This window comes from Aegilops tauschii, chromosome 5 (genome assembly GCF_002575655.3).
Source record: "Aegilops tauschii subsp. strangulata cultivar AL8/78 chromosome 5, Aet v6.0, whole genome shotgun sequence".
Lineage (NCBI taxonomy): Eukaryota > Viridiplantae > Streptophyta > Magnoliopsida > Poales > Poaceae > Aegilops > Aegilops tauschii.
The window spans coordinates 266,355,317-266,366,335 of record NC_053039.3 but is presented as its reverse complement, the minus strand read 5'-3'; the positions used below and the strand labels follow the sequence as shown (position 1 = coordinate 266,366,335).

At 42.1% G+C, this 11,019-nt stretch overlaps 1 non-coding gene across 1 annotated transcript; it reads right to left on the bottom strand.

The window, feature by feature from the left end:
* Positions 1 to 2,216: 2,216 nt before the first annotated feature.
* Positions 2,217 to 2,320, bottom strand: LOC120965623 (small nucleolar RNA R71). Its single transcript, XR_005758667.1, has one exon. It is a non-coding gene; the product is annotated as a small nucleolar RNA R71 (small nucleolar RNA).
* Between the last annotated feature and the right edge of the window lie 8,699 nt (positions 2,321 to 11,019).

Sequence of the window (11,019 nt, the reverse complement as noted above, 5' to 3'; positions counted from 1 at the left end):
CGGTAGGAGTCTTTCGGAGAGGAATCAACCTTTGTGATTACCCCGGATAAGTTTGTGAGGGTTTGGAGACCACCCCAAGGTCTACCACTAGTGGTTGAGAAACGCCTCCGTGGTGTTGTCTCAAAGGGAGAATAGGGTGAGCCTTCGTGGCGTTGGTGTGCCTTCGTGGTAACATCCACCTCTCTAACGGTGACGTAGCTTCCCTCCAAGGAAGTGAACATCGGCATACATCCTCGTCTCCTGGAGTTGCGGTTATTCCTAACCCTAACTCTCTACTTGTGGTTACTTGTCTCTTAGCACTTACTTATATCATATTGTGCTTGTTTTCTTACATGCTTGTGTTACTTGTTTAGCACTTAGTACTACACTTGCAATTGTTAGGCTCATATTCATATTCCGCATTATTGCCTCAAATTGCTAAGTAATAAGTAAAATTTGTAATTGTACCTATTCACCCCCCTCTAGATCCATCTCGATCCTTTGAGCGGTGCAACTCCGTCACCTATCCATCCACCAGCATACCCACCACCAGCAGCCTCCATCCACCACTCCACTAGCGCCACCATCTCCAGCCACTGCCGCCATCAGCACCAAGCGCCTCTCTCCTCCTTGCTGCCCCGCTCTTGCTCCTCTTCTCTCTCAACGTCCCCTGCTACTGCTCCTTCTTCCATGCAACCTGCTGCTGCTCCTTCTTCCTATGCGCCCCTGCTGCTCTTCTTGCGCCCAAGCTACTGCTCCTTCTTCTATTCCTCTGCTGCTACTCTCTCAACCCTCCACGCTGCTGCTGCTCTGAACTCCAACCTCCTGCTGTCTCTCTCTCTCTCTCTCTCTCTCTCAACCCCTTCGCTGCTGCTCCTCCCCTCGTCCCTACTGCTGCTCCTCCTCCGCTCAACTTCTTCTACCTGTCGCCGCTGCTGCTCTCAACCTCTCTCCTTGCGCCTCTTCTTCTCTCTAGCGCCACCTTGCTGCTTCTCTATTGCTACACCCACTGCTGCTTCTCCTTCTCCAACACCCTTTGCTGAATCTCTCTCTCAACCTCCCTTTGTTGATGCTCTCTCCTCAATCTTGCTGCTGCTATCTCTCTTTCTCCCTCTAATCTCTGAATTTTCTGAAATTTGAGACGTGTAGTACATGTAATATTCAGATTTGATAAGATCTTGCAACCTGATATTTGTTCAGTATCGTACTTGTAAGATATAGTGCATGTTATGTGTGATCAGTGCTAGCTTTGTCCCTTTGACATATATGTTGGTGATGTGAAGCTTCTTTCTCTCGTCACATAATTATGTTTCTTCCCCCTGTTATATGTTAGCGAGTTATATATATGTTCATGTCTTTTTAATTCCCTAGCCATTGATGTTTGCTTGTGTTAGCATTTTATTTCTCAACTAAAACAAAAACACCAAAAAAATACATCAAGTAAAATCTGAATCTACCTTTGCTTATCTGCATTTTCTTTGGCGACAATCATTGATAGTTTAGGTTTTATGTTTGCATTCATAAGCTGAATTGTGTTACCTAGCTTTAGCCAAGCACGATCATCGATTTGCCTAGTCCCTGTGGAGAACACGACATCCGTAGTTTGGTCGTAAAAACCCCACTATACTTTCGATTGATCATTTTGGTGCCGTTGCCGGGGACTAGCGTCGAACGATTGTGTGAAGCTATAGACTAGGCTTAGTTTAGTTTTTGTTTAAATTTCCATTCAAATTGATTTCTGTGCTTCTTTTACCTTTTTACTTTTTGTTGCTTCGGCTTATTAGGATACTAACTTTCTGACCAGTGTTTACTGTTTATGAGTGTTTGTAGGAAATCTGAACTAATTGCAGGTATAGTTACACTCGGTTAAGATGGCATTGCTTCGTGATCTTTGGATTCCCAAAAGTCAGTGCTATATCACAGGACCGATTTGGCCAACTATTGAGGCAGAGAACTTCGAGCTGAAACCTAGTCTTATTGCTTTGGTTCAACAACAACAGTTTGGAGGACTGCCTACTGAGGATCCCTATGAGCACTTACACCGAGTCATGGAGTATTCAGATACAGTCAAGTACCATGGAGTTCCTCAAGATGCAATCATGTGCAGGTTGTTCACATTCTCTCTCCGTGATGATACTCATGCTTGGTATCGATCCTTGCCATCAAGGTCATACAGTTGGAATGAGATATCACGAGCTTTCTTGGATAGATATTTCCCACTACACAAGCAGTCTGTGATTCGAGATGAGATCTTCAATTTCATTCAGCGTGAATACGAGAGCTTGTATGATGCTTGGGAGAGATACAAGGTTTTATTCAGGAGATGTCCTAACCACGGGCTCGAGAGATGGTTAGAGTTGCAGATATTCTATAGAGGATTGACTTCGGACACTCGAGCTTACATCGATATGGCAGCGGGTGGAGCTATTACAAACAAGACACTTGATGATGCTTTTCTGCTGATTGAGAGTATAGCCTTCCACCAACTTCAGTGGTACAATGAGAAGCCCATCTCTGATTCAGTTGCTTGTTTGCAACAAATCACTTCATCTCAGCAAGAATCTCTTACACAAAAGTCGGAACCAGTTTCTCCGTGTAACAAGATTGAGCTTTCATGGATTATCTTTGATGATGATGATGACACCATCCTAGTTGACACACACACTTCAGATCATATGGATACTAGTGTTGGAGATTTAGTTTTGCATTGTGATGATTCTTCCATGGATGAGCCAGAGCTGCAGTTAGTTGTTTTTTATATTGAGGAGTCACCTTTAGTTGATATTGATCATGTGCTGCTAGAGCCAGATATGGAGAAGTTCACCTTTGATGACATTAGCCACATTGATTCCTCAACACTTGAGCCTGAGATGGAAACCTGCATTGTTGATTATGATGAGGTTGATCTAGATGTCAAGAAGCCAAACTCTAATATTTCACTTGTTGACACGAGTCTGGTGGAAGTTTCTACTACCATGCCTTCCATAGTATCTTCAACTAAGGTAGTCCTAAAACTTCTCTCAGATCATCCCAGGTATTATCTTAGCTTTCTCGACAAGTTATGTCATATCGTTGATATTACCTATGCACCAAGTGAATTGATGATACATGTGTATGATATGCTCAATAGATATGCTTATGTGATAGGATACTCTATTGATGACTTGGAGGGCATTGTCCCTATCACTTGTTTTGGCTTGTTTGTTGAGTGTTCTTTCAGGTTTACGCTTGTGCACCATTCATTGCGGGCTGACCAAGTTCGAGATGACATCCCATGGGATCCTGGTGGATTCACGGCATGGTGATGAGGAGAAGCAATGTGCACACATGAGGAAGAGTGAAGCTGGAGCATGTATGAGGAAGCAAAAGGAGAGGAGCTGCAGTTGGTGAGGTGATCGAGCGAGTGCTACATCATCAAAGCCTGGTGAGCTGTTTCATGACCCATTTTGAAATCATCATCCATTGATGCTTGCTGAATTAAATTTTTATTTGGGTTGCTTGTGCCATTTCTTAAATGTTGTCCCACTGAATTTCACCTTTGACATATGGTGCTTGATGAGAATATGCGAACTGATTGTTGAATGCCTTGTAAACTAGTGATCTACACCATGCGTGCTTTGCTGAAATTAGTGAGAACTATTAGTTTTGAGTGCTCAAATCCCTAGTGCACTAGTAAACTATGTCATTTTCTGCATTTACTATGATACACCTAGATTACCATGTTTAGATGCTGAATTTGTGCCAAGTGTGTTCCCATTTAGAGCAATCACCTAACCACTATGGATTAGCATGCTATGTTCCCTGGATCGGTAGCATGTGAACCAGACATGGAGAAGTGAGGATTCCTGTTTTTTGTGCTTATGTGTTGTTCATTAAAAAAAATCTTATAATGAATAATTATCTGATCTTACCTAACAGTAGCATGTCATGTTCCCTGGATCGGTGGCTTGTGAAATATGGTTGGATTGGATAAGAGTTAATTATATTAAAAACATTGTAATTGTCGAACCAGGTGTATACCATGTTCTCTGGATCGGTGGTATGTTCCTTTGTGGAGACAAACAAAACTAAAACTAATAATTAGTTGAGCCGGGTGTATACCATGTTCTCGGGATCGGTGGTATGTTCCTTTGGTGAGACTAATTTACTATTAAAGGGAGGTGATATTCTTGGTTTCGTCCCGCTTCGTTTGGTCCCGCTTCAATTAATTTCACGTATGCTATTTGGTTTCGTTACTTGCCACCCGTTTTGGCCCAACGGAGAAAGCCCACCTGGCGACGCACTGAGGCCCAGGTCCGAGAGCTGGCACAAAATAGAATTGCCGATGATAGGTTCGATCTCGTAACCTGCGAACCGGCCACACACAGTTTGTCCAACTGACCCAGCTAGAGATATGAGAGGATTTTTTCTCCCGTTGCAACGCATGAGCCTTTTTGCTAGTAATAATAATATCATTGCTTTATTTCTGTAAATAAGTGATTTGATCACAAGCTTTGTTCTTGGGATCATGCTCTCTTTAGGAACCATTTGGCACAATCATCATTTGAACTTGTTGATCTTCTTTTACCATTGTAGAATTTTAAAATGATTGAGTCTACTAGTATCCTACTGCTTTGTAACACTTTTAACCATTGATTCTCACTAACTAAGTCCAAAGCATGCATAGTTTGGAGATCTACTTCACTTGGCGTTCTCTAGTCAGGTCACTATTCACCATCTTGCCCTTGTCATATGCCTTTACTTGAGGACAAGTAAAGATTTAGGTGTGGGGGAACTTGATAAGCACATTTCTTATACATAATTTTGGCATACAAATATACCATTTGTTGAGTTCTGACCACCAATTCTTGTTTTAAATATGGAATAATTGAATGAAAATCATATAAAAGGATTGTTGACTAGTCACTTGTTTATTTTGCAGAAAAGTGTGACAAGGCACAAAATCCTTCTACTACAAAAGATCAAGTGATGGAGTCAAGGACCCGAGAGAGAAGAAAAGAAGTTACCAGGGGCAAGCTGAAGAAGTGGGAGGATCTTCTTGTGAAGAAAGAAGAGAAGTAAGAGGGCCAAATCACAAAGTGCAGATGAGAGGAGGGGAACAAAATCCCTAGGCGCTGGAGGGATCCAATCGGGCCTGGCACATCTCTCTCTCCCTCACCCCTCCTTATCCAACTCCGGCCGCCGCCATGGCCAGGCCGACGTGGTGGTGCGCCTCCGTCACCCATCCATCCACCAGCATACCCACCACCAGCAGCCTCCATCCACCACTCCACTAGCGCCACCATCTCCAGCCACTGCCGCCATCAGCACCAAGCGCCTCTCTCCTCCTTGCTGCCCCGATCTTGCTCCTCTTCTCTCTCAACGTCCCCTGCTGCTGCTCCTTCTTCCATGCAACCTGCTGCTGCTCCTTCTTCCTATGCGCCCTGCTGCTCTTCTTGCGCCCAAGCTACTGCTCCTTCTTCTATTCCTCTGCTGCTGCTCTCTCAACTCTCCACGCTGCTGCTGCTCCGAACTCCAACCTCCTGCTGTCTCTCTCTCTCTCTCAACCCCTTCGCTGCTGCTCCTCCCCTCGTCCCTACTGCTGCTCCTCCTCCGCTCAACTTCTTCTACCTGCCGCTGCTGCTGCTCTCAACCTCTCTCCTTGCGCCTCTTCTTCTCTCAGCGCCCCCTTGCTGCTTCTCTATTGCTACACCCCCTGCTGCTTCTCCTTCTCCAACACCCTCTGCTGAATCTCTCTCTCAACCTCCCTTTGTTGATGCTCTCTCCTCAATCTTGCTGCTGCTATCTCTCTTTCTCCCTCTAATCTCTGAATTTTCTGAAATTTGAGACGTGTAGTACATGTAATATTCAGATTTGATAAGATCTTGCAACCTGATATTTGTTCAGTATCGTACTTGTAAGATATAGTGCATGTTATGTGTGATCAGTGCTAGCTTTGTCCCTTTGACATATATGTTGGTGATGTGAAGCTTCTTTCTCTCGTCACATAATTATGTTTCTTCCCCCTGTTATATGTTAGCGAGTTATATATATGTTCATGTCTTTTTAATTCCCTAGCCATTGATGTTTGCTTGTGTTAGCATTTTATTTCTCAACTAAAACAAAAACACCAAAAAAATACATCAAGTAAAATCTGAATCTACCTTTGCTTATCTGCATTTTCTTTGGCGACAATCATTGATAGTTTAGGTTTTATTTTTGCGTCATAAGCTGAATTGTGTTACCTAGCTTTAGCCAAGCACGATCATCGATTTGCCTAGTCCCTGCGGAGAACACGACATCCGGTAGTTTGGGCGTAAAAACCCCACTATACTTTCAATTGATCAGATATGATCAACATAGTGATGTTCACCATTGAAAACTACTCCATCTCATGTGATGATCGGACATGGTTTAGTTGATATGGATCACGTGATCATTTAGATGATTAGAGGGATGTCTATCTAAGTGGGAGTTCTTAAGTAATATTATTAATTGAACTTTAATTTGTCATGAACTTAGTACGTGATTGTATTTTGCATGTCTATGTTGTTGTAAATCAATGGCCCGTGCTACTATTCTTTTGAATTTTAATGCGTTTTTAGAGAAAGCTAAGTTGAAAGATGATGGTAGCAACTACACGGACTGGGTCCATAACTTGAGGATTATCCTCATTGCTGCACAGAAGAATTACGTCCTGAAAGCACCGCTAGGTGCAAGACCCGCTGCAGGAGCAACTCCAGATGTTATGAACGTCTGGCAGAGCAAAGCTGAAGACTACTCGATAGTTCAGTGTGCCATGCTTTACGACTTAGAACCGGGACTTCAACGACATTTTGAACGTCATCGAGCATATGAGATGTTTCAGGAGTTGAAGTTAATATTTTAAGCAAATGCCCAGATTGAGAGATATGAAGTCTCCAATAAATTCTACAGCTGCAAAATGGAGAAGAATAGTTCTATCAGTGAATATATACTCAAAATGTCTGGGTACCACAATCACTTGGCTCAACTGGGAGTTAATCTTCCTGTTGATAGTGTCATTGACATAGTTCTTCAATCACTGCCACCAAGCTACGAAAGCTTCGTGATGAACTATAATATGCAAGGGATGGATAAGACAATTCCCGAGCTCTTCGCGATGCTAAAGGCTGCGGAGGTAGAAATCAAGAAGGAGCATCAAGTGTTGATGGTTAACAAGACCACTAGTTTCAAGAAAAATGGCAAAGGGAAGAAGGGGAATTTCAAGAAGAACGGCAAGCAAGTTGCTGCTCAAGTGAAGAAGCCCAAGTCTGGACCTAAGCCTGAGACTGAGTGCTTCTACTACAAAGGGACTGGTCACTTCAAGCGGAACCGCCCCAAGTATTTGGCGGATAAGAAGGATGGCAAAGTGAAAGGTATATTTGGTATACATGTTATTGATGTGTACCTTACTAATGCTCATAGTAGCGCCTGGGTATTTGATACTGGTTCTGTTGCTCATATTTGCAACTTGAAACAGGGGCTACGGATTAAACGAAGATTGGCTAAGGACAGGTGACGATGCACGTGGGAAATGGTTCCAAAGTCGATGTGATCGCCGTCGGCACGCTACCTCTACATCTACCTTCGGGATTAGTTTTAGATCTGAATAATTGTTATTTGGTGCCAGCGTTAAGCATGAACATTATATCTGGATCTTGTTTGATGTGAGACGGTTATTCATTTAAATCGGAGAATAATTGTTGTTCTATTTATATTAGTAATATCTTTTATGGTCATGCACCCTTAATGAGTGGTCTATTTTTGTTGAACCTCGATAGTAGTGATACACATATTCATAGTATTGAAGCCAAAAGATATAAGTTTAATAATGATTGTGCAACTTATTTGTGGCACTGCCGTTTAGGTCATATTGGTGTAAAGCGCATGAAGAAACTCCATGCTGATGGGCTTTTGGAATCACATGATTATGAATCACTTGATGCTTGCGAATCATGCCTTATGGGTAAGATGACTAACACTGCATTCTCCGGAACAATGGAGAGAGCAACAAACTTGTTGGAAATAATACATATTGATGTATGCGTTCCGATGAGTGTTGAGGCTCGCGGCGGTATCGTTATTTTCTGACCTTCACAGATGATTTGAGCATATATGGGTATATCTACCTGATGAAACATAAGTCTGAAACTTTTAAAAAATTCAAAGAATTTAAGAGTGAAGTGGAAAATCATCGTAACAAGAAAATAAAGTTTCCATGATCTGATCGTGGATGTGAATATTTGAGTTACGAGTTTGGTCTTCATTTGAAACAATGTGGAATAGTTTCATAACTTACGCCACCTGGAACACCACAGCGTAATGGTGTGTCCGAACGTCGTAATCGTACTTTATTAGATATGGTGCGATCTATGATGTCTCTTACTGATTTACCGCTATCGTTTTGGGGTTATACTTTAGAGATGGTTGCATTCACGTTAAATAGGGCACCATCTAAATCCGTTGAAATGACACCATATGAACTGTGGTTTGGCAAGAAACACAAGTTGTCATTTCTTAAAGTTTGGGGCTGCGATGCTTATGTGAAAAAGCTTCAACCTAATAAGCTCGAACACAAATCGGAGAAATGTGTCTTCATAGGATACCCAAAGGAGACTGTTGGTTACACCTTCTATCACAGATCCGAAGGCAATATATTCGTTGCTAAGAACGGATCCTTTCTAGAGAAGGAGTTTCTCTCGAAAGGAGTGAGTGGGAGGAAAGTAGAACTTGATGAGGTAATTGTACCTGCTCCCTTATTGGAAAGTAGTTCATCACATAAATCAGTTCCAGTGATTTCTACACCAATTAGTGAGGAAGCTAATGACAATGATCATGAAACTTCAGATCAAGTTACCACCGAACCTCGTAGGTCAACCAGAGTAAGATCCGCACTAGAGTGGTATGGTAATCCTGTTCTGGAGGTCATGTTACTTGACCATGATGAACCTACGAACTATGACGAAGCGATGATGAGCCCAGATTCCGCGAAATGGCTTGAGGCCACGAAATCTGAGATGGGATCCATGTATGAGAACAAAGTGTGGACTTTGTTTGACTTGCCCGATGATCAGCAAGCCATAGAGAATAAATGGATCTTCAAGAAGAAGACTGACGCTGACGGTAATGTTACTGTCTACAAAGCTCGACTTGTTGCGAAAGGTTTTTGACAAGTTCAAGGAGTTGACTACGACGAGACCTTCTCACCCGTAGCAATGCTTAAGTCTGTCCGAATCATGTTAGCAATTGCCGCATTTTATGATTACGAAATTTGGCAAATGGATGTCAAAAATGCATTTCTTAATGGATATCTTAAAGAAGAGTTGTATATGATGCAACCAGAAGGTTTTGTCGATCCAAAAGGTGCTAACAAAGTGTGCAAGCTCCAGTGATCCATTTATGGACTGGTGCAAGCCTCTCGGAGTTGGAATATACGCTTTGATAGTGTGATGAAAGCATATGGTTTTATACAGACTTTTGGAGAAGTCTGTATTTACAAGAAAGTGAGTGGGAGCTCTGTAGCATTTCTGATATTATATGTGGATGACATATTGTTGATCGGAAATGATACCGAATTTCTGGATAGCATAAAAGGATACTTGAATAAGAATTTTTCAATGAAAGACCTCGGTGAAGCTGCTTATATATTAGGCATCAAGATCTATAGAGCTAGATCAAGACGCTTAATTGGACTTTCACAAAGCACATACCTTGATAAAGTTTTGAAGAAGTTCAAAATGGATCAAGCAAAGAAAGGGTTATTGTGTGTGTTACAAGGTGTGAAGTTGAGTCAGACTCAATGCCCGACCACTGCAGAAGATAGAGAGAAAATGAAAGTCATTCCCTATGCTTCAGCCATAGGTTCTATTATGTATGCAATGTTCTGTAACAGACCTGATGTGTGCCTTGCTATTAGTTTAGCAGGGAGGTACCAAAGTAATCCAGGAGTGGATCACTGGACAACGGTCAAGAACATCCTGAAATACCTGAAAAGGACTAAGGATATGTTTCTCGTTTATGGAGGTGACAAAGAGCTCATTGTAAATGGTTACGCCGATGCAAGCTTTGACACTGATGCAGATGACTCTAAGTCACAAACCGGATACGTATTTATATCAAATGGTGGAGCTGTCAGTTGGTGCAGTTCCAAGCAAAGCGTCGTGGCGGGATCTACGTGTGAAGCGGAGTACATAGCTGCTTCGGAAGCAGCAAATGAAGGAGTCTGGATGAAGGAGTTCATATCCGATCTAGGTGTCATACCTAGTGCATCGGGTCCAATGAATTTTTTGTGTGACAATACTGGAGCAATAGCCTTGGCGAAGGAATCCAGATTTCACAAGAGAACCAAATACATCAAGAGACGCTTCAATTCCATCCGCGATCAAGTCAAGGAGGGAGGCATAGAGATTTGCAAGATACATACGGATCTGAATATTGCAGACCCGTTGACTAAGCCCCTCTCACGAGCAAAACATGATCAGCACCAAGACTCCATGGGTGTTAGAATCATTACTGTGTAATCTAGATTATTGACTCTAGTGCAAGTGGGAGACTGAAGGAAATATGCCTTAGAGGCAATAATAAAGTTGTTATTTATATTTCCTTATATCATGATAAATGTTTATTATTCATGCTAGAATTGTATTAACCGGAAACTTAGTGCATGTGTGAATACATAGACAAACAGAGTGTCCCTAGTATGCCTCTACTAGACTAGCTCGTTTATCAAAGATGGTTAAGTTTCCTAACCATAGACATGTGTTGTCATTTGATGAACGGGATCACATCATTAGTGAATGATGTGATGGACAAGACCCATCTGTTAGCTTAGCATAAATGATCGTTTAGTTTTATTGCTAGTGCTTTCATCATGACTTATACATCTTCCTCTGACTATGAGATTATGCAACTCCCGAATACCGGAGGAACACCTTGTGTGCTATTAAACGTCACAACATAACTGGGTGATTATAAAGATGCTCTACAGGTGTCTCCGATGGTGTTTGTTGAGTTGGCATAGATCGAGATTAGGATTTGTCA